Source organism: Bufo bufo, chromosome 2 (genome assembly GCF_905171765.1).
Source record: "Bufo bufo chromosome 2, aBufBuf1.1, whole genome shotgun sequence".
Classification (NCBI taxonomy): domain Eukaryota; kingdom Metazoa; phylum Chordata; class Amphibia; order Anura; family Bufonidae; genus Bufo; species Bufo bufo.
In genome coordinates this window covers 408,408,679-408,433,320 of record NC_053390.1, presented here as the reverse complement: position 1 = coordinate 408,433,320, position 24,642 = coordinate 408,408,679, and the positions used below count along the sequence as shown (strand labels likewise).

The 24,642-nt window shown below is 44.6% G+C and overlaps 1 pseudogene; it reads right to left on the bottom strand.

The window, feature by feature from the left end:
• Window positions 1-14,671: 14,671 nt before the first annotated feature.
• Window positions 14,672-15,699, bottom strand: LOC120991556 (annotated as a pseudogene).
• Window positions 15,700-24,642: the final 8,943 nt, after the last annotated feature.

Here is a 24,642-nt window from a genome sequence, read left to right as displayed (position 1 = left end):
TGAAATCTCCAGACAGTTCAAGTGATGGTGTGGGAGGAGGGAAAATAAACTCATAGTAGATTGATAACTTGTGTTTTACACTTGAGAAATCTTTTTTTCTGAATTTGCATATTTGAATGCACAAAAGACATTAGGCTCAAATCTGTTAGGGGTGCTGATACTGCATTATTTCTAAAGTCAATTGTCAGTAGCAGTGTCTTCAGTGGGTTTGTGGAAAGGGAAGGACAAGCCTTGTCCTCCCAGAGCCAGAATGTGGGTAGTAGCAGCACCAGCAATCCGGCCAGAAGTAATAGTAGTACAGTCGTGGCCAAAAGTTTAGAGAATTACATAAATATTGGAAATTGGAAAAGTTGCTGCTTAAGTTTTTACAATAGCAATTTGCATATACTCCAGAATGTTATGAAGAGTGATCAGATGAATTGCATAGTCCTTCTTTGCCATGAAAATTAACTTAATCCCAAAAAAAACTTTCCACTGCATTTCATTGCTGTCATTAAAGGACCTGCTGAGATCATTTCAGTAATCGTCTTGTTAACTCAGGTGAGAATGTTGACGAGCACAAGGCTGGAGATCATTATGTCAGGCTGATTGGGTTAAAATGGCAGACTTGACATGTTAAAAGGAGGGTGATGCTTGAAATCATTTGTTCTTCCATTGTTAACCATGGTGACCTGCAAAGAAACGCGTGCAGCCATCATTGCGTTGCATAAAAATGGCTTCACAGGCTAGGATATTGTAGCTACTAAGATTGCACCTCAATCAACAATTTATAGGATCATCAAGAACTTCAAGGAAAGAGGTTCAATTCTTGTTAAGAAGGCTTCAGGGCGTCCAAGAAAGTCCAGCAAGCGCCAGGATCGTCTCCTAAAGAGGATTCAGCTGCGGGATCGGAGTGCCACCAGTGCAGAGCTTGCTCAGGAATGGCAGCAGGGAGGTGTGAGCGCATCTGCACGCACAGTGAGGCGAAGACTTTTGGAAGATGGCCTGGTGTCAAGAAGGGCAGCAAAGAAGCCACTTCTCTCCAAAAAAAACATCAGGGACAGATTGATCTTCTGCAGAAAGTGAGGTGAATGGACTGCTGAGGACTGGGGAAAAGTCATATTCTCCGATGAAGCCTCTTTCCGATTGTTTGGGGCATCTGGAAAAAGGCTTGTCCGGAGAAGAAAAGGTGAGCGCTACCATCAGTCCTGTGTCATGCCAACAGTAAAGCATCCTGAGACCATTCATGTGTGGGGTTGCTTCTCATCCAAGGGAGTGGGCTCACTCACAATTTTGCCCAAAAACACAGCCATGAATAAAGAATGGTACCAAAACACCCTCCAACAGCAACTTCTTCCAACAATCCAACAACAGTTTGGTAAAGAACAATGCATTTTCCAGCACGATGGAGCACCGTGCCATAAGGCAAAAGTGATAACTAAGTCGCTCGGGGACCAAAACATTGACATTTTGGGTCCATGGCCTGGAAACTCCCCAGATCTTAATCCCATTGAGAACTTGTGGTCAATCCTCAAGAGGCGGGTGGACAAACAAAAACTCACTAATTCGGACAAACTCCAAGAAGTGATTATGAAAGAATGGGTTGCTATCAGTCAGGAATTGGCCCAGAAGTTGATTGAGAGCATGCCCAGTCGAATTGCAGAGGTCCTGAAAAAGAAGGGCCAACATTGCAAATACTGACTCTTTGCATAAATGTCATGTAATTGTCGATAAAAGCTGTTGAAACATATGAAGTGCGTGTAATTATATTTCACTACATCACAGAAACAACTTAAACAAAGATCTAAAAGCAGTTTAGCAGCAAACTTTGTGATAACTAATATTTGTGTCATTCTCAAAACTTTTGGCCACGACTGTAGTACTTGTAGGTGGCAGTTCTCCCTGGCTTCCGAAAGATGCAATATTATCTTTGAGGAGAAAGAGGATGATATGGTGCATTGGATGGCTCACTCCTCCTCTCAGTCGCAGCAGGATGACGTGGAGGTGACTTTTGAGTCTGACACCGTGCTTGGAGCCAGGGGTAACAGCATTTCTCCTGTTCCTTCTTCAGAGAAGGCTTTCAGTGGAATCCTGTCTATCTTCACTGTCGCAATCTAGAGGGGCGCCTTCCTTTTTCCAAAAAAGTGGCAAGAAAACCCCATCACGCCCTACGGCAGTAAGTCTAGAGAGTCTTCCTGTTGACAATTTATGTGAGAACAGTCAGTGTTTGGACTGCCCTGCTGAGGAGGTTCAGGAGGAGGCTGCAGACTCAATGCACAGCTGTTTTTGAAGGGGTAATAGTGGCACCTGTAGCCACAGTATTAGTGGAAGGGGCAGCAACAGTGGCAGCCGGGGCAAATGCAGAGGAGGAGAAGGGGACAAGGAGCCCACCATGATATCTCACAGTCTGATAAAAGTGGCAGGGAAGGTGAGGACTCTGATTATGATTGTGTGAGGAGGAGGAAAGATCAGAGGAGGAGCGTGGTGGCAGTGACAGCAATAAAAAGCAGAGGTGACGTACCTCCCAAAGAACAGCCAGGGCCATATGTGCTTTGGGATCTGGTGATGACGCTGACACTGTAAGTGCATTGGGCCCAAAAAGTTCCAAGCTCAACTGCCTCTAGCTCTGCATGAGTATCTCCCGTCTGGGAGTTTTTCTCCACGCTGCCGGAAGACAGAAGTATTGCCTTGTGCAAGCTCTGCAAGAATGAAATAATCTCTAGGCAGTCAAACACAAATATAGGCACCTCAGTTCTACAAAGGTTGCAGCCAGCTTTACCATAACTAGAGTTTCCTCCTTCTCCCAGTCTTCCTTGCATCGTCTTAATTTTCTTCCTCTCCCGCTCAGACTCCTCCTCCACTTCATTGTCAGCCATCGATAAAGAAATGCGTGGACAGGAAACAACTGTACACACCCAGCAATCTGCTGGTGCTCAAGCTTAATTCTCAACTGGCCAAGTTGCTGGTGATGCAGTCAGTGCCATATGATTTAGGAGAGTCTTCTGCTTTTAGGTAGCTGATGGTGAGCCCTCAGCCTCACTAGAAGATGCCTAGCTGGCATTATTTCTCCCAAAAAGCGATACCTGATTTTTTATTTTATGTGGCAGAGAAAGTGTGACGGTCACGTACACTACACACAGGGGGGAGGATAGTGACCACTGCGCTCCACCCTCACCCCTGGCCCTGCCTACTTGCCTCGCAAGTCCTAATGACAGGGGACAACTAGACGGCAGTCCCTAACTTAGGACACGTTCTAGGAAGACAGACAAGACAAATAACGGAACGTGAACGGACCGGGTCAATACCTAGAGAGCTACGCAGTACTAAGGAATGAGCAGAGAATAGTCAGGAAAAGCCGAGGTCAAATACCAGGAGAGAAACGAAGTACAACAGGAGTCCACAAAGAATCGTCAGGTGGAAGCCGGGGTCAGGATACCAGGAGAGATGCGCAGTACAGGAGGAGCAAGCAAAGGATCGTCAGGGAACAGGATCAGGTGAGTGTTCAGTAGTCCAACAAATAGCCAGGAACCTAGAATTAACAGGCAATCTGTGGCCAGCAGGCTGCCTGTATTTATAGTGGGGTCTGAGGGTCATGTGACGTGGCCAGCGTCACATGACCGACAGACAGACAAGTCGAGCACCGAGGGATCAGCTCGGCGCTCAAGGCAGACCTAGGAGCAGGGAGCCCCCCAGGCCAAACACAGATCCTCGCTCCCGAAGCTAAGCAGCAGGTCTGCGGCTGATGGGAGACCGAGTGCGCCTTCGGCGCCCCGTGACAGTACCCCCCCTTTTGCGAGGGGCCACCAGACCCAAGACTTCAGGTGATGGCCTTTCAGGGTGTTCTAAATAAAATTTTCAAACAAGTCTAGGAGCATGAACCTCCCTGGCGGGTACCCAAGATCTCTCTTCGGGTCCATACCCCTTCCAGTTAATCAGGTACTGTAAGGAATTAAGCACTCTCCTGACATCTACTATCTTAGACACCACATACTCAACAGCATCATTAACAAGAACCGGCAGAGGCGAGGCTTTCGACGGTACAACAGGTTCAAAATATTTTTTAAGTAGAGATTTATGTAATACATTATGAATGTGGAACGACTCGGGCAGCTCCAACTTAAACGATACCGGATTAATCACCTCCGTTATCTTATACGGTCCAATAAAACGAGGAGCAAATTTTCTAGAAGCTACCTTGAGAGATAGATCTTGGAGGACAACCATACTTTATCCCCAACCTGAAAGTTCACCCCCTTGGAATGTCTCCTATCGGCCTTTAGTTTTTGAGAACTTTGAGCCTTTTCGATTGAACCCGGGCCCAAACTGTGCACAGTTCGGAGGAGAGTTTATCCACTTCAGGGTTAGAGGAGGAGACGGACGACCCAGAATGAAAACGGGGATGAAAACCATGATTACAAAAGAAAGGGGAGACCCCAGCAGAAGAATTAACACGGTTATTCAAACCAAATTCAGCCAACGGAAGGTATTTAACCCATAATTGCTGGTCATCAGCAACATACGACCTCAGGAATTGTTCCACAGACTGATTAAGGCGTTCAGTCTGCCCATCACTTTCATGGTGGTAGGCGGAGGAAAAAGACAACGAAATCTGATATCTTTGACAGAAAGCCCTCCAAAATTTGGACACAAACTGCACACCCCTGTCAGATACAATATTTTCCGGGATACCATGTAACCGTACAATTTCTTTCACAAAAATAGACGCCAGGGTCTTGGCATTCAGGAGTTTAGACAGAGGAATGAAATGACCCATCTTGCTAAACATATCGACCACTACCCAAACCACAGTCTTACCCTCCGCCGGCGGCAGCTCAGTAATAAAGTCCATCGAGATATGGGACCAGGGTCTACTGGGAATGGGTAGGGGTCGTAGGTTACCAGCAGGGCGAGTCCTAGGTGTCTTAGACCTAGCACAAACCTCACAGGCTGACACGTAGGACTTAACATCCCTAGAGTGGGCCACCAATAAGATCTAGAAACCAGCTCTCTAGTGCCCTCAAAACCAGGATGTCCACAAAAGGCAGAATCATGACACTCACCCAACAGCTGAAGACGAAATTGTATGGGGACAAACAACTTATCTGTTGGGGTGGTTGCCGGTGCCAGATGTTGTTCAGCCTTAATGAGAGCCGAGATATCTTGGGTTAAGGCTGCTACGAAGATATTTGCTGGTAGGATGGATTCAGGCGGTGCCTTTGTAGGCTGAAAAGCATGGAAGCTCCGAGATAATGCATCAGCCTTCACGTTTTTACTTCCAGGCCTGAAAGTAATGGAGAATTCAAAACGAGTAAAAAAACTGTGCCCATCTAGCCTGACGGGGATTCAACCTCTTAGCAGATTCGAGAAACATAAGGTTCTCATGGTCAGTGACAACAGTTACACAATGCCTTGCCCCCTCCAGAAAATGCCTCCACTCCTCAAATGCCCACTTAATGGCCAGCAACTCCCGATTCCCTATGTCGTAGTTTCTCTCGGTGGAAGAAAATTTTCTGGAAAAGAATGCACACGGTCTCAGGTTAGTTAAACTAGCAGGACCTTGTGAAAGGACTGCTCCAGCGCCGTCCTCAGAGGCATCCACCTCCACAATAAAAGGTCTCTCCTGATCTGGCTGGATCAGAATGGGAGCGCTACTGAATTCCTTTTTTAGTGTTTCAAACAGAGTAATGGCCTCAGTAGACCAGTTCTCCAAATCCGTCCCTTTCTTAGTGAGGTCAGTCAACGGTTTAGCAATTACTGACAAATTCTTAATAAATTTACAGTAGTAATTGGCAAAACCTAAGAACCGTTGTAAGGCCTTTAAGGATGAAGGCCTTACCCATTCAGAATATTCCCTAATGACCGTGGGTAATATATCAGATTCTACTGAGACCCTAGCTTGTACCACAGACAAGCACGAGTCACACTTAGGTCCTTATTTCACCGACTCCCCCCGGACCAATCAATAGTAGGGTTGTGTAATCGGAGCCAAGGCAACCCTAGTACCACCTTGACCGGTAAGTTCTCCAGGACTAAGAGGGAACATTTCTCAGAGTGGCACACCCCCACGGTTCAATAAATCTCTGAGGTACATGACTTCACCATACCACCTACCAGGGAGTGGTGTCAATAGCCATGACATGGATAGGTGTAGGAAGAGAAAAAATTGGAATACCCAGTCTAATGGCGTACTCAGAGTCAATAAAGCTGACCGCTGAACCAGAGTCAATATAGGCCTTACCTGGCCATTTATTAACACCCAGAGATATTGTTATAGGTACCAAAAGCTTACATTTCATAATATCAGGGTGTACCTGGTCTTTAGGTTGCCTTGCCTTGGGAGACTTAATGGAGAGGGCCTTCTTAGGACACTGGTTGAGCCAATGGTCAGGATTTCCGCAGTAAAAACACACTCCACGTCTGCAGCGCAGATTCCCTTGAGTCATGCCGACCTGCATGGGTTCTTCGGTAGAGACCTCAGCGTTGTTTCTGGGATAGACATCAGGCTGGACCACCACCTGAGGAGAGAACTGTCGTTCCTGTCGTCTCTCTCTAACCCGTCGGTCAAGTTGGACTACAAGGGTCATCATCTCCTCTAGAGTCTCTGGAAGCTGATAACTCACTAGAAGATCCTTTAAGTTATCAGACAGACCTGACCTGAACTGACTCTTAAGTGCTGGTTCATTCCATCCTGAGGGAACACACCACCTTCTGAATTGGGTGCAATACTCCTCCGCAGGTAGATCGCCCTGAACCAGAACCTTTTAGAGCAGTCTCGGCTACCAGTGTCCTGTCTGGTTCATCATACAGGGTACCCGGGGCCTGAAAAAAACCCTTCACTGATGTTAAACAACTGGCGTCAGCAGGTAAAGAAAATGCCCAGTCCTGGGGATCACCCTGTAACCGGGAAATGACAATGCCCACGCGTTGACTCTCGGGGCCAGAGGATACGGGGCGCAAATGGAAAAAAAGTTTACAATTTTCTTTAAAGGAAAGAAACTTCTTCCGATCTCCAGAAAAGGGCTCAGGAAGCTTAATCTGGGGCTCTAAATGCGGACTGGAGGCCTGAGGGATGGAAGTACCTTGTCCTAGCTCAAAAGAACAGAGTTTCTCCCCTAGCTCCTGCACCATCTGCGTCAGGTTAGAGACATGGTCAGTCAGGGTCACCAGAGGATTCATGATACAGTGGTTAGGTTACAGCCTGTTAATCTGTGACGGTCATGTACACTACACACAGGGGGAGGATAGTGACCACTGCGCTCCACCCTCACCCCTGGCGCTGCCTACTTGCCTCGCAAGTCCTAATGACAGGGGACAACTAGACGGCAGTCCCTAACTTAGGATACGTGCTGGGAAGACAGACAAGACAAATAACGGAACGTGAATGGACCGGGTCAATACCTAGAGAGCTACGCAGTACTAAGGAATGAGCAGAGAATAGTCAGGAAAAGCCGAGGTCAAATACCAGGAGAGAAACGAAGTACAACAGGAGTCCGCAAAGAATCGTCAGGTGGAAGCCGGGGTCAGGATACCAGGAGAGATGCGCAGTACAGGAGGAGCAGGCAAAGGATCATCAGGGAACAGGATCAGGTGAGTGTTCAGTAGTCCAACAAATACCAGGAACCTAGAATTAACAGGCAACCTGTGGCCAGCAGGCTGCCTGTATTTATAGTGGGGTCTGAGGGTCATGTGACGTGGCCAGCGTCACATGACCGACAGACAGACAAGTCGAGCATCGAGTGATCAGCTTGGCGCTCAAGGCAGACCTAGGAGCAGGGAGCCTCCCAGCTAGCAAAGCCACCCTGGGAACGAGGCTAAACACAGATCCTCGCTCCCGAAGCTATGTAGCAGATCTGCGGCTGATGGGAGACCGAGTGCGCCTTTGGCGCCCCGTGACAGAAAGTGGACCGCTTCTTGCAATGGGTAAAGGTGCACATGACGGTGGATACCAGGAGCAGCTTTTACAGGCAGGGACAGTACATGTCTTTCATGATTGTGTCAGCCTGGCTCCTACACCAGGCACTTTTCCGCTTCTTCCACCTCTATAGATATGCTCCTGTCCCCAACAGCAGCAGGGCACAGCATCGCTCCCACTCCCTCTCTTTCCACTACGTGTGTCAAGTCCAGCTTGCCGCAGCTTTGGCGAGCAGAAGCCTGCCGCCAGAGTCTCTGAAAGGGAGGCCCCTCTCTGTCCCCCGCAGAGTCACTCCCCTCCCATTGCCACAAGCAACATAACAACAGAATGTTCACATAGCAAAAATCAACTTGTTGGCAGTTCTATCTCCAGCAGTCCATAGCAGGCTTTTAGGGGGCCTGTTTCCCCTAAACAGAGGTTTCAGCCCTCCAACACGGCACAAGTCTCAGATACCAGCACAGACACACTTTGCTGCTGAGCCCAGCTGTCTTTTAAGGACAGCTAAGTGCTGTCAAAACCTGGACCAGCACTTAAAATCCAGTCTGGTGTTTGACCCCACCTGGCGCAAATCAGCCCAGCAGCACACGCTGGGAGGAAACTACCTGTTTTCCCAGACCATACCCTTCACTATGTCACAGTCACTCAGACAACTTTTTCTGTTTCTGTCATTGCGTTTAAGAGCTTGGGGAGGGGGGAGGGAGAAGCAAAAATTCTGAATAAAAAAAGAGATAACAGGTTACTAGGATACTAGAGTGGGTTATTATACCAATTTTCTGGGCAATTTGAGTGAATCTGGTTCAGCCCAAATAGATTCGGATTGAAACCAAGCTTTTTTAAAAATTAGGCGAATCGGAACCGAATCTCGACAGGTTCGCTCATTTCTACTATAAATTCATTAATAAAATAAAAACCTAAATTGTATATAGTGGCTCACCGCCAAGACCATGGTGAAAAATTTTTCTCAGTGCCTAGAGAGCTTCGAAAGCAATCTGATGAAATAGCAATTACATAAAAATAAACATAAAAATAAAACAGACAGTCTAATAAAGACTGCTATTGCTACTGAGGAGGGGAACAGGTCCCCAAAACATGTCTAGCTTACTTACAGTCTCTGTATATTATCTTACTCCAGTGAAAAATAAAGCAAGAAGTGCATAATACAGATACCAATAACATGCTAGGCGCCTAACCTTTAAGAAGTGGCAAACGTAGATAAAAAGGAGAGTGGTCCTAGGCAACATAAGTTGCTGGGCGGCCGATACAGGAACCCTGAGGTCAGCGGGCCGGTATATTAGGAGACTACAACTGTAGAAATGTACTGCAGCATTGATTCGACAAGCAGCATCCCCAGTTATATACTTACCTATTCTGGAGAAGCTCTGCAGTGAGCTATAACTGAAGTAAAAACCTGAGCGGGGCACAGTGAGTAATAACCACAAAAGTAATATATGGGGCAATATAAATGGGACATAGTCCACCACTAAAAGGGTTGTACTGTTCAGAGCTGCACCCTGACATATGCCCTTCTTCACCCAAGCAGCCCCTCTGAGATGAGCATTGGAGCATTTCATGCTCTGATGCTCTCCCTTGCCCTGCGCTGAATCGCAGAGGGCAGGGCTTTTTTAGCAGATCTTGAGACGTACTAAGTCTCTGCTAGGTGGAGGCTTCCACCTAGCAATGTAAATTTGTAAACAAGAAAAGCCCTTGCCCTGCACTATACAATGCAGGGCAAGGGAGAGCATTGAAGCATATAATGCTCTGATACTCATACTAATGACTGGGTGAAGAAAGGGATATATTTGGGTTAAGTGCCTTTAAAGAGGTTGTCTAATCGCAGACAATGGGGCATATCACTAGGAATTCCCCCCATTGTCTTATAGTTCCAGGTCACACCGCTGGGACCCTTACCTATATCGGGAACTGAGCCCCGCAAGGCGGTGGCTGGAGGTCTCTGGTCCGGCCACCACCAAGCACGCTCCCCATAGAAGTAAATGGGAGTGCACTGCGCATGACCACTCCATTTCACTTCTATGGGCCAGATGGAAATGTTCGGTGGCCCTATAGAAAATTAATAGAGGGCGGCTGTGCATGCACAGTGTGCCCGCCAACATTTTCAGGGCTCCGTTCTCAATATAGGTGTGGGTCTCAGCGATATATGCCCTCATTGTCTGTGATGAGACAACCCCTTAGATAAGACTGTCTGCTTTATTTTTATTATTTTTATGTGATTGACTTTATATATATTTGTATAGTATTCTAAGTTGTTGGCAATAAGTGCATTTTAATAGACCAATTAGGCCTTGAGAGGTGATAATATCTATTTATTAAAAATACATTAAAACATTGCTCTGCATGTGTCCAAATAATCCAGTTTACACCACATTTGGTACTATTCATAACCTGTGAACACAATAGTGTGAAAGCACATTGCTTGCACTGCTGGACTTCAGTTTCTAAATATTAAAGGTAGTACTAATGAGAAATAAATGTATCAGACAATGAATATTTTATCTTTGCAGCAGAATATATATTTGTCACAATGGGGTTTCAAAGATTCAACCTCATTGTTTAATTAGTAAATGTGGTCATAAATCTAGCAACCTTTAAGATCTGAAGTCTCCCGCTGACATTAGGCAGCAATATAGATTAGCAGTGTCTCTTGGTGTAGCAATAATGAGCAAGATGCAGACAATGCAGACACATACTAACTGATTTCACTGATTTCACTCTATGCTACATATACCTGTAGAAGTATTTTTTTGTATGGAATATTTCATATGGTTTATGTTTTCCTTTCTGAGTGCAGCATAAAGTGGTGACAGATACTCTGAAATCACTTCTTGCCACTTCCCTGTTATTTTGGTGTAGTCTTCATAAAACCATGTCTCAGGTGCGGTATAAGCAGAGTTCTGTGTGAGCCAGGAGTCCTCTCAGTGATATGCATAAGCTCAGGAGTCTTCCAGATTTATGAGCTTCTTGCGCATTGACTTACCCAATGCTAACTCTTTGACTCAAAGAAGTAGAAGTATGCATTAATGTTGTCAACCAGAATTTTTGCAAAAACAAGTGTTGCACCTAAGCATTACAATCATGTACCAAGGTAGCCAGGATTATCTTAACACTTAGCAAGTTAAATAAACTATACCAAAAAAACTTTTACTTCACTTGGCTTTCAATGGCTCCTGTGATGTGATATCACCCTGCAACAATTATGAGATTCAAGTTAGGTGTACTGTATATACATCTTTAGAAATGAATTTGAAAGCCACAGGTAGCATGAAGTTGCTTCTGATCTGCTAGCTGATCTCCACTTCAACTAAGGCTACTTTCCCACTAACGTTTTCAAATTCCGCTATTGAGATCTGTCAATAGCAAATTTTCTTTGCTCAGCACTGCTAAATAGTAATTACCTGGGTTCCTGGTACGAGACACTTTGGTTCCTTTCCTTTTAGGAAGGAGACTAAATTGCCTGTCTCTTTTCCAGAGAAGCATTACGTAGGGACACAAGCACATTAATAGAAAAAAATATCTTATTATGAAAAAGCACTGATTAACCAGTTTGAGGCTACCACCAGGGGAAAATCTTATTTTCAAAAATCCCTGATTGAGCAGCTTGAAACTACCACCATGAACTTAGAGGATAAAAAATAGGAGAAAATTTATCAATCAAGCACAAAAAGGTATGTATAAATATACATACTAGAACGAGCAAATTAATGCTATCAATTTGGATTTCATCCTGAATTTTTTGCAATCTATTTTCAGCAAAGAAATCTGCATGTGAAAAACATGGGACACATAGATTTCTACACAAAATCTCATCCTTTTAAATAGACTTATGTAGCATAACTAGAAAAATAGCTAAGCCAGCCTCACATCCACAACCATCACTTTCAGGAAAAATTCCCTTTATCAGAGTAAATTATCTTTTCTACTTGAGAGGCCTTGGGGGACTATTTCTGTTATGGAAACCACTTAGTATGTCATGACTATTGTAGGCTAGGCAATGCTCTAGCCTGGGAAAGAATTTATACAAATTTGCATTGTGAAGAAACAAGGGTTAGTGGGTGCTCTCGTCTTCCAGCCTGTCTATCTTTATAAAGACTGCACAGAGCCAGGGCTCATACCACCAAACGTCCGTGCTTCTTTGAGGGTACAATGCTCTGGGAAGACTTTATTGGATAACCAACAGTCAGCAGCATATAGTATAGTTCCAGCAAGAACACAGGATGGCAGATGTGACAGTGATTTACCCTTCTGCTGACTCACCAGGGATACAACCTCTGCAACTTCAGGGGGACCCAGGACCAACTACCACAGCTAGTAACTCCCTGCTTTGGATAGGCACCCACCCAGAGGAGGTTGTAGCAAGTTAGGGAGCTGGCCATGCACAGCGAGGCATGTGGCCGAACGAATCCTAATACACAGCAGGGGGTCTAATGCAATCCATAGGTGACATAATTAGCAGGTCCTTTCCCATACATCTGATGGCTTGTTAGTTAGACCAAAAGGCACCACATAGTTGATTCAAGTATCTGTGGAAGTCAGACAGCTACAGGAAAGACACATTAAACAATAGCTCAATTCCCGACTGCCTCCTCAAAACGATGGACAAAGAAACAGTACAACTAGCGCACATTAAGAACAATCCACTTCACAAGTGGTCAGGTGTTATCATCAGTGAGCATGATGTCATCACAAGCATGTCTAAAATCAGCTGGCATCACAAACATCATTGGGTTCACATTGCCACTTTTTTTCTATTCTTCTCTGTTAGAGGTGAAGATCATTGGAAAAAACAGAAGTGCTGGATAGGGCACATAACTGACTCAAATGGAGGAAAACAGATTCCATTGACTACAATGGGGTCCATTCAGTTTCCATCAGTTTCGTTCTTTTTAATGGACTCTATGACAGAAGACCCAAACAGAGCCTCCTAAGCTTTTTTCAGAACAGCTAATTTGAATATCTTTCTCAAAAACCCAAATATTTGCAAATTAACTTTCCTCACAAAAAAGATAAGGAAATTGTGATGCAAGGAAATAATAAACATAGTAATTTGCATATATTTTCCAAGAAACCAAAAGGAGCATTGCCTAGCCTACTATAGGCATCAGATATACTAAATAGTAACCACCCAGAGGTTCACCTAAGGCCTCTCAGCTAGAAAAGCAAATTCTCTCTGGTCTGGTAAAAGGCTTTTGTCAGGAAAGAGCTTGTTGCAGATATGAGGCCTATTTAGCTATTTTTGTTATTATACTACATATGTCTGGATATACTATAAATGCAGATGTGAAACACTCAGTTTCCTTTTAATCTTCGTGAATATAAAGCTGAATTGCCCAGGTTTTTCACAGGCAAACAAACGGCAAAAAAAAAATATAATATTTTCAACAATAAGATTTTTTCCTGGTGATAGCCTGTTCAATCGGTGCTTTCTCAGAATAAGATTTTTACTATTGTTGTGCAGGTGTCCCACATAATGAAAAGAGAACCTAGTCTCTTTTCTAAAAGGAAATAAAGGAGAAAAATGGAACTATTGCAGCACTGCTGAGACAGGATGGCTCTGGAGGATGTGAAGATAAGGATGGATCTTTATTGGTCCTAAAAGCTAATTTCTGGAGAGACCTAAAAATGACTGTCCACTGACAGTCCCCCTCCAAACTGACAAAGCTTGAGAGGATCTGCAGAGAACAATGGCCGAAAATTCCCAAATCCAGGTAAGTAAATCTTGTGGCAGAATATTGGAAGCCATAATTAGAGATGAGCGAATTTTTTAAAAATTCGATTTGACCGGTTTGCCAAATCACGTAAAAAAAATGGCTATTTCCTGCAGAGAGCCTTTATAGTGGTGTAGAACACTGTGCCTTGCAATAACACGCATAGGGAGTCTGCTGTGGTAGTGAAACAATACTGTGAGTCAGTATGACATGCAGATGACAGGCATCACTCTTAGAATCACTGCACACTTCATAAATTTTGGCAGTCACAGGGCCAAAACTGACCAAATAACTAAATAACGGTGTCAGCCGTAAGTTTGTGTTGACTTAACTGATTATTTTGCCCTTCCTCTCATCCGTCAGAACAATAACCCACAAAAAATGGATCCTGTCTGTGGAGCATCCGCCTTCACTCGGTAAGCATTTGGTCAGTAATCCATCAGTATTGCTAATGCCAAAAAAAAACAGGAGTGGATCGAAAACAGAGATGACACGTGAATAGAATGTTTGCATGTCTTCTGTGTTTTGTACCCACTCCTGCTTTTGGCTATCAAATCACAAGCCAATTCTTATTTTTGTTTGAACGGGGGAGAAAAAAAAATGTTTATTTCACAAACAGGACATTGACACACATAAAATACAACACAGAAGGGGCAAAACCAGAAGATTTAAAAGACAAACTGAAAAAAAGTGCATCATTAACAAGGATAGATCGACAACCAGTGTCGGGGTGACCACAATGGTAATGCATATTGATCATGAAATGTATGGATTTATGGCTGATAACTAGAGGACAGTCCAGCAAACAAGCTAACTCCAGCTCATTCCTACAGTGCAGTCTATACAATCACAGCTGGAAGGTAACTGGTCGGTACAAGCAACACCCGAAAATCTTTATACATAAGCCTTAGTATTTGCAGGTCTCACAGCAGCTGTAAAAGAATGGTAAGAAGCAGTATAACATGTAGTAAGCACTGCAGAGATCATGTCTAAGACAAGTAAGATGTCTGGGGGTCCCGAACATTATGGACAAGGTCCAAGATCAGAGTTGTCCATGTGTTCAATACTGGATGTTATTGATGACCAGCTCCGTGATGAATCCCAGCACTTGGATCAGGTAGTCCTTACTGAGGAACTTCACTTTTCCTTAACAATGTGCTGATGCCACAGATGTCGTCACCTTGCTCATAAGTGGATTCTAAAGTGTCTGAAGAAATGCGAGTAAAGACATTGAAATAAATTGTCCACTTCCTCTAACGTGACCTCGTCCTTTGATTTATGAATATAATTTCATAAAGTCTTGAAGTTCTCTGCGTGGATGGCATAAGAAATGTCCATGTGAGGTTTGACGGGCACAGAAAAAACAAGCTCTGTGGCCGACACTGATCCAGACACGTCATACCCGGTCTACATTGCTGCTAGCCACGTAAGGTCCTGAGAACTGATCACCAGCTTACTGAAACAACAGTCAAAGTTTCTTTAGAACCACGTCCCTACGATAGCCGTGAGCGCCTCGGAGCAATTAAACAGGAAGAGAGGGAGGCAAGTAAATGTCTCAGGTAACACCTCCAATAGATCATCCTCTGTGTACATCCCACAGAACTAACCTGTCCACACAATATGGTCCTTTGTGCTTGCCTTGGTGAGTGAAGGCTTAGATTAAATCTGTATGAGCACAGCCAGTGAATCTCTGTCCTTTCCTCTGAGTCCAGGTAAACAGGAAAATATGGCTTTTAGGTTCAGCTCTGAGCCCACTTCAATGGAAAGACCCTTCTGCTTCTCGGCAGCTATGTGGGCAGAAAGGAGCTTGGAATACTCTTTCAGTCTGGTGTATGAGAACTTATTAATCTGTGTCACGCTGTACAGAGTCCATTGATTTTGAAGGAGCAAAGCAGCCTGTGCCGGATCAAGAGTTTTCTCCAAGGGGGTGCACTACGGGATTTTTCTTTTACACAAGTTTCGCAATGCAGACCGTCGACGCGCAGAGGGCAAGCTTCCGGGAGGATACCTCGAGCTCAGAAAATGACTGCTCCTTCGTGCCGATGACCTACTTCTGGGGGTTAGCACCCCATCAGTAGGTGTTTGCATATCCTTACGATAAATGATGTTCCAGTTCACTGACTGTAAACAGAGATCTTGACAGACAAATGTATCAAACTCTGCCGTCATCTTTCTAGGCGCCATGTCTCCAGTCCCCTGACCAGCCAGATTTAGAAGCATTTGTTCCAGGACATGAAGCAGTGGAATGACATTGTTCATCCCATAGTCCTGGCGATTGACAAATAACGTGGCCTCCTCAAAGGGCCTGAGCAAATGGCAGGTGTTACGCATGAGCTGCCACTGGCTGACATCGAAGTTACACAGGGGAGTACTCCTGTCCGCTTGGATCATCAAGAAATCATTGATGGCCTTTCTCTGTTCGTACAGTCGGTCTAACATAAGGAGGGTAGAATTTCAACGGTTGAAAACTTCGCATATCAGCCTATGTTGGGGGATGCTAATCTGCTGCTGCAGCTCAAGGAGAGTGTGCTTTGCGGTGTACGAGTGGCTGAAGTGCAGGCAATTTTCCTGGTCTAACCGCTTGACAACCCGATTAAACACCTGTGCCATGCAGGGAGCATGGCTTAGCCCTCCTTGATGCAGTGCAGACACCATGTTCTTCCTGTTGTTGGTCACCATGTTTCCAATTTTGAGTTGTCGCGGAGAAAGCCAGGATTTGATTTCTTGATGAAGGACACGGAGCTGTTTCTCCCCTGTGTGACTCCGTTCACCCAGGCAAATGAGGTGTAAAACAGCATTACACCGCCGTGCCCTGCACATGTGGTATGCTGGAGGAGCACCGTGAATTGTCACTGCAGTGGAGGCTGAGGAGGTAGAGGTGGACATTGTCACAGGACCAACAGCATGAGCACATGGAGGCGGAAGCGGCCTCACCTGGCCAAGTTGCTGGTGTGGCTGAGCAGGAACCACATACCGTAAAGGACATATATTGTCCTTGACTATAGTTACAGCTACCGACCAATTTTTCCAAAAAAGGCTGTATCACAAAAAAAATTCACCACTGACTGGCTTATCAATGTAATTTGGTTCCTACAGAAAAAAGTCTACAATCACCCATCAATTTTCCCCATAACGGCTGTTTCACAAAACAATTTCACCAATGAATGGCTAATAGACGTAATTCGGTTCATACAGAATAAAATCTACAATCACCCATATATTTTTTCCACTAATACACACCAAAAATGGCTGTAATTTTATCACTTCAGCACACAACATAGGGCGTGTCAATTTTTTTTTACTTTATTTTTCGAAAAATGAGGGTGGTCAAAAAGTTGTGTTTTGGTTAGCAATTCACAATAATATTTACAAGAAATATCAATTACATTGTTTTGCTTGGTAAATAGCTACACTGCTCAAAAAAATAAAGGGAACACAAAAATAACACATCCTAGATCTGAATTAATTAAATATTCTTCTGAAATACTTTGTTCTTTACATAGTTGAATGTGCTGACAACAAAATCACACAAAAATAAAAAAATGGAAATCAAATTTTCAACCCATGGAGGTCTGGATTTGGAGTCACCCTCAAAATTAAAGTGGAAAAACACACTACAGGCTGATCCAACTTTGATGTAATGTCCTTAAAACAAGTCAAAATGAGGCTCAGTAGTGTGTGTGGCCTCCACGTGCCTGTATGACCTCCCTACAACGCCTGTGCATGCTCCTGATGACGTGGCGGACGGTCTCCTGAGGGATCTCCTCCCAGACCTGGACTAAAGCATCTGCCAGCTCCTGGACAGTCTGTGGTGCAACGTGATGTTGGTGGATAGAGCGAGACATGATGTCCCAGATGTGCTCAATTGGATTCAGGTCTGGGGAACGGGCGGGCCAGTCCATAGCATCAATGCCTTCGTCTTGCAGGAACTGCTGACACACTCCAGCCACATGAGGTCTAGCATTGTCTTGCATTAGGAGGAACCCAGGGCCAACCGCACCAGCATATGGTCTCACAAGGGGTCTGAGGATCTCATCTCGGTACCTAATGGCAGTCAGGCTACCTCTGGCGAGCACATGGAGGGCTGTGTGGCCCTCCAAAGAAATGCCATCCCACACCATTACTGACCCAATGCCAAACCGGTCATGCTGGAGGATGTTGCAGGCAGCAGAACGTTCTCCACGGCGTCTCAAGACTCTGTCACGTCTGTCACATGTGCTCAGTGTGAATCTGCTTTCATCTGTGAAGAGCACAGGGCGCCAGTGGCGAATTTGCCAATCTTGGTGTTCTCTGGCAAATGCCAAACGTCCTGCACGGTGTTAGGCTGTAAGCACAACCCCCACCTGTGGACGTTGGGCCCTCATATCACCCTCATGGAGTCTGTTTCTGACCGTTTGAGCAGACACATGCACATTTGTGGCCTGCTGGAGGTCATTTTGCAGGGCTCTGGCAGTGCTCCCCCTGTTCTTCCTTGCACAAAGGCGGAGGTAGCGGTCCTGTTGCTGGGTTGTTGCCCTCCTACGGCCTCCTCCACGTCTCCTGATGTACTGGCCTGTCTCCTGGTAGTGCCTCCATGCTCTGGACACTACGCTGACAGACAAAGCAAACCTTCTTGCCACAGCTCGCATTGATGTGCCATCCTGGATAAGCTGCACTACCTGAGCCACTTGTGTGGGTTGTAGACTCCGTCTCATGCTACCACTAGAGTGAAAGCACCGCCTGCATTCAAAAGTGACCAAAACATCAGCCAGGAAGCATAGGAACTGAGAAGTGGTCTGTGATCACCACCTGCAGAACCACTCCTTTATTGGGGGTGTCTTGCTAATTGCCTATAATTTCCACCTGTTTTCTATCCCATTTGCACAACAGCATGTGAAATTGATTGTCACTCAGTGTTGCTTCCTAAGTGGACAGTTTGATTTCACAGAATTGTGATTGACTTGGAGTTACATTGTGTTGTTTAAGTGTTCCCTTTATTATAATTCACCATGACGTGCGCGTGCACGTGAGGACGCGGCGTGCTAGTGGGTGAGGAGGGAGGGGTATGGGAGAGACAGGAGGAAGGACGGACTACGACAAGTGAGGGAGCGGCTTCCCCCATGCTCACACACACGCTGCACAGCCGCCGTATCGGCCCCGTAGGGAACCGCCGGGACTGTTCGAATCCCATCGCCCTGTCCTGGAGATAGCGGGCTGCCAACCCACGCCGCATCGTGCCGCGATACTGAGAGACAGCCTATGCAAGTGAATTGAGAAGGACATAGGAAGTCGAGCGGGGCAAGCTCAGGCAGGACGGCACCAGCTGATCACATTCTCTCCAGCCAGGCTACAATCTACAGACGTGAGTATGGTGAACCAGTGACATGCTGAGCTCTGAGGAAATCCCCGCACCACTCCCAGAGGATTCAAGAGACTTGAGGTATACTCTTAAAAACCGCCATTAAGTCCCATTAAAGAAGATCTGGAAGGGTTGTATATAGTTACTGTAAAAGAGAGACACACTGGGCGTGCTGGGAGAGTTTGGTCTGGTAATCTGCATATTTCTTAGTATTTCCTTTGTATGATAAGCAGGGTATAAAACATAGACACTGACTATATTGGGGAAATGTACCCTGCAAGGTAGGTTGGGGCATAGAAAAAAAATCCCCACCTGTGAACAGGAGGACTCAAACTACGGAGGAAATAGTGATTTTAAAAATCAGTTGGAGTTGCCGGTCCTAAATGAACCTGAAATGAAGGGCAGATAAGGACACATATATTTACTAAAGGAAGACTAAACACACTACAGCCGAAAAATTTAGAACAGGCAAATCCACAAACCTGCACAAATATATATATATTTTTGTTTTTTTCTCCACTCCATAGTGGTGGTACGAAGGATAATTATAAAATCCTGGGGACCCAGGCCCCCCCCCCCCCCAGTGGGGGTCCCCCCCTCTCCTTTTCCGGAGTTTCACCTCTCTCTCTATCTCGGTCTATCAAACTATGCAGAAGAGAGAGACTGCGAAGGGAAGAAAATTCAACGTCACTCTATACCCCTCTCCTGTATGTCTTTACAGCGAATGCTAAATAGGGGAAGCACTATTAAAATTATCCCTCTAGTAGGAGCAGATACTATTCCTCCTGGAATCAGAACGAGTGATACCCTAAAAAAAATTAAAAAAAATACTAACAAACATTCGGGTCTTAAAGGGCACTAGATATCCTGAGTAAAATTGGATAACACACTAAACACAAAAAAAGAAAAAACAACAACAAAAAAAAAAAAAAAGAAAAGAGAAAACACCCCGAAAGTCCCAGTCCAATACAGGACACCCTTGTCTTTACAAAGTCTGTTTTTATCTGTTGGAAATAAAAGGCCAAGCTGGGGAAGAGAATCAGAAGGAAGGTAACTAACATGAGCAGAATGACAAGCAGATCAACTAAGGGAGGACCGCCTACCACTCCAAGCAACATAACAGCAACAAGCTCAATAAGACCCTTCGTGACCAGAGGAGAAAGCCCACGAGTCCTGGATATACAGGGGACAACAAAGCAACAACAACAAGTAAATAAAGCAAAAAAGAAGTCTCAGAGTGAAACATCTAGGGAAACTTCTATGGAATTAAGAGATGAAGGGTCTTTAGTAGGGGGACTGGAAAGCAGCAGAACGGATGAACAAAGAACAGATGCCCAGCCCCTCTCAAAAGGAGTAATGGCAGAGATGCTGCAAAAATTGGAAAACACAATAATGGGGGAAATACAGAATCTTCGGACCGACTTTGGCCATATGCTCTCCAGACTTGAATCAGTAGAAGAACGGATAGAGAAACAAGAACAAGAATCAAACCGACTAAAAGATCAGATAGAGCAGATTCAACTACAACAGAGGCATACTCTCTACAAATTAGAAGACCAGGAAAACAGAAACCGGAGACAAAACTTGAGGATAAGGTCAATACCAGAGAAGAAGGGTGAAGACCTCAGGACAATAACACAGACGATATTTAATCCACTACTGGGAAAACCGGCAGAAAACCCAATCATGATTGAACGGGTACATCGAGTCGGAAATCCGAAAAGAGGCTCCTCGGAGCGACCCCGAGATGTTATAATAAGGTTCCGATTCTTTGTAGACAGGGAGGAAATCTGGAAGAAGTTGAGGGGACAACCCCAGATAGTTTTTGAAGGGGTAAATCTCCAGATTTTCACCGACGTAGCCCCAGAAACCCTGGCTAGGAGATGGCTGTTAAAACCACTCCTAAAACAGATGATAGATTTGAATATCAAATACACCTGGGGATTCCCTGCCTGCTTAATTGGGACAAGAGAGGGGAGATTAGCAACATTGAGATTCCCAGAGGATTTAAAGGAGTTCTGCAGGAAATTAGACATCCGGGTGCCCGATCTTCCGGGCTGGAGTTAGGGGGGGGGGAGGGGAGAGGGAGAGAGAGGGCCCTATCCTGAGGCCCCCCGCCCTCTCCGTTTCTCTCTACCCTGACCGATCTTTCGTCATACCATGCCACCTCAGGACCTCTCTTTTGGGTGGCTTAAGATTGCAATTTGTCTCCCACCTCCCCTATTTAAAAGATAGGGGGGGGGAATCCCAAATCTCACCCAGAGCGATCTGAACCAAGACATGGTAGTTGGTTCAGGGGTCTTTAATAGGCCAATTGGGAGGGGGGGAGGAGGGCAGGGGGGGGGAAGGGGGTGAGGGGGAGGAGGGGGGAGGGGGGGAAGGGGAGGAGGGGGGGAAGGGGAGGAGGGGCGGGGGGAGGGAAGATACCCTATCTCACCAAAACAATCAGAAGAAAGCGTAACCTGAAGAAAAGAAAAACCAAAAGATGCCAGTAATTAAATGTCTATCATACAACGTAAAAGGCCTTAATAGTCCATCTAAGAGGCATAAGGTGTTAAAAGAGCTGAAGAGGTATAGGACAGACATCGCCTTCCTACAAGAAACCCATCTTACACTGGGATCAAACATAAGGCTATACTCCCCCGACTTTCCCATATGGTATTATGGAGATACTATCTCCAATAGGGCCAGAGGGGTAGCAATTGGAATAGCAAAGGGGACACGGTTTGTTTTAACAGACAGATTGACAGACCCAGAAGGGAGATTCCTCTTTATAAGAGGAAAATTGGAAGAGGCGGAATATACCCTCGTAAATATATACGCGCCAAATACCTCCCCGATGAAATACCTTTCGGGAATATTAGGGAAATTAAAAGATTTCGGGAGGGGAAAGATAATATTGGGTGGTGATTTAAATTTCTGTATGGACCCAAAGGTCGATAAGACACACCAGACATCGGAAACCCAAGAAAAACAACTAAGAAAAGTAAAAGATAGCCTACATAGAAGCCAACTAGTAGACACATGGAGGATCTTTAATCCGAGCCAACGAGACTTTACATTTTATTCCCATGTTCATGGGAGCTATTCTCGGATCGATCACATTCTTGTTGAACACAGAATGTTGGAAATGGTGGTCGAGACGAGAATAGAGACCATGACGATATCCGATCACGCACCTATTAGCATATCCATAAATATTTCAGGTAATCAAAGACCCTATCAAAATTGGAGACTAAACGAGGAACTACTGATTGAAGAGAAAAGTCTATTGAGGGTTAAAAAAGAATTAGAAGAGTATTTCAAGATAAATGAGACAGATGAAATTTCTGCAGCAACATTATGGGATGCCCACAAGGCGGTGATAAGAGGGGTTCTGATCTCTGAAGGAGCAAGAAGAAAAAAAGAAGAGAAAAGCAAAAGGGAAAAACTAATAGAGGAGATCTTCAACCTAGAACAACAACATAAGATAATGGGAAAGCAACGAGATTTATACTTGAATCTAGTTGACAAGCGGAACAAACTTAAAGAACTAATGGACCAGGAAACAAGAAGGGATTTTAACTCAATAGCAAGAGAAAGATATAAATGGGGAAATAAAACAAGTAAACATCTGGCTCGGATGGTACAAAAAAAGAAATCAAGGAACCATATAGATAAAATCAAAAATGGGAAAGGAGAGGTTTTATACACAACAAAAGATATCGCAGAAACATTTCGACTATACTACGAAAAACTCTATTCGGTTGAACAAAAGAATTGGCAAAAAGGTGAGAAAGAAAAAAAGATCATAGCATTCTTAGAAGAATCAGGATTATCAAAAATCAGTCAAATAGACGCAGAAGGGATGGACAGGCCAATTACGGAAAATGAAATCAAATTAGCACTAACAAGCTCAGCCTCAGGTAAAAGCCCGGGCCCAGATGGCTTTACAGTAATGTATTACAAAAAATGCAAGGAGATACTCGTACCAAGGCTTTGTCAGTATTTTAATGGTCTCGGAAAGGAGTATAATCTAAGTAAAGAGGCATCAGAGGCAACTATCACCATTATTCCAAAGGAGGGCAAAGATACGGGAAGCTGCCCGGGCTACCGGCCGATATCTCTGCTAAATACAGATTTAAAACTGTTTGCAAAGGTACTGGCCGGGAGAGTTAGACAAGAAATGACAAAACTGGTGTATCCGGACCAGACGGGGTTTATCCAAGGAAGAGAGGGAAGAGATAACGGAGTAAGAACACTCCTGATAATTCAGAGAATGAAGGCAATGGGGTCCCCAGGTCTACTCCTGTCGATAGATGCAGAAAAAGCATTCGACAGGGTAGACTGGGGACTTATGCTACTCACTTTGAAGGAAATGGGGTTTGGGCGGAGGATGATGGATTGGATTGCCACCCTATATAGGTCCCCCACGGCCAAAATAAAAATAAACGGTAGCCTCTCTCAAACCTTTTTAATGAAAAATGGAACAAGACAGGGGTGCCCTCTGTCGCCACTCCTGTTTGTGCTATCATTGGAACCCCTACTGGCCAGGATCCGTAATTGTCAAAAAATAAAGGGGGTCAAAATAGGAGAGGAGGAACACAAACTCGCTGCTTTCGCAGACGACGTCCTCTTCTATTTAGAGGAACCTAAAACATCAATCCCAAACCTATTAAACTTATGCAGCGACTATGGAGAATTCTCAAACTTCAAATTAAACATCACTAAAACGGAGATCATGAGTATAAACATAAGTAAGGTAGACGAGCAACTCCTGAAAGCGAAGTTCCAGTTTGCTTGGGTTAAAGAACTCAAATACTTAGGGATACTGTTAACCAAATCAATCAGGAAAACCTATGCGATAAACTTCATCCCCTTACTAAATGAAATTAAGACAGAAACAAAAAGGGTGGAAAATAGAGTAATATCATGGATAGGACGAATTAATTATTGTAAAATGGTTATCTTACCAAAAATTTTATATAAATTTCAGATGATCCCTATAGCCCTCCCAGGAACACTGTTCTCTGCCCTTAGAAAAGTAATTATGAATTACATATGGAGAAATAAGAAACATAGGATATCACTCCAGACGTTAAAACAACCAAAAAAAAGGGGGGGACTTGCGGTTCCGGACATTAAGGGATATTATGACGCAGTGGTATTGACAAGAGTGGTGGAGTGGGCCAGAGCCAACAAAGAAAAAAGGTGGGTAAGATTAGAAAATGAATTATCACAGGTGAGGTTGGATAAGATAATTTGGAACCCCCCCAAATTTAGGACACTAGAAAAAAATCTACACGAGATAACAAAAAATGCACTTAAAATATGGGACACCGTCTACAGGAAAACTGAGAAGGTATATAACTCACCTCTTATAGCACTGAAAAATAATGATTATTTTGCACCAGGCAAAACACAGGTAGGGGGAAATTGGATTAAAAAGGACACGGCACAATTAAGGGATATAATGAATGAAGGCCACATTAGAACACTACAGGAGTTAGGACTCCAAAAGAATTTAATGGAAATCAATGAATGGAGGTACCGGCAGCTAAACCATTTTATCCAAGAACTCCCACATCCATTGAGGTCAGGAGACCAGTTATCAGAACTGGAAAAAATATGCACCATGGATAGTTCTAAAGGAACCACCTCAAAGCTATATGGGATTTTACTAAAGACGGAGGAGCGGAGTATACCTCCATTCA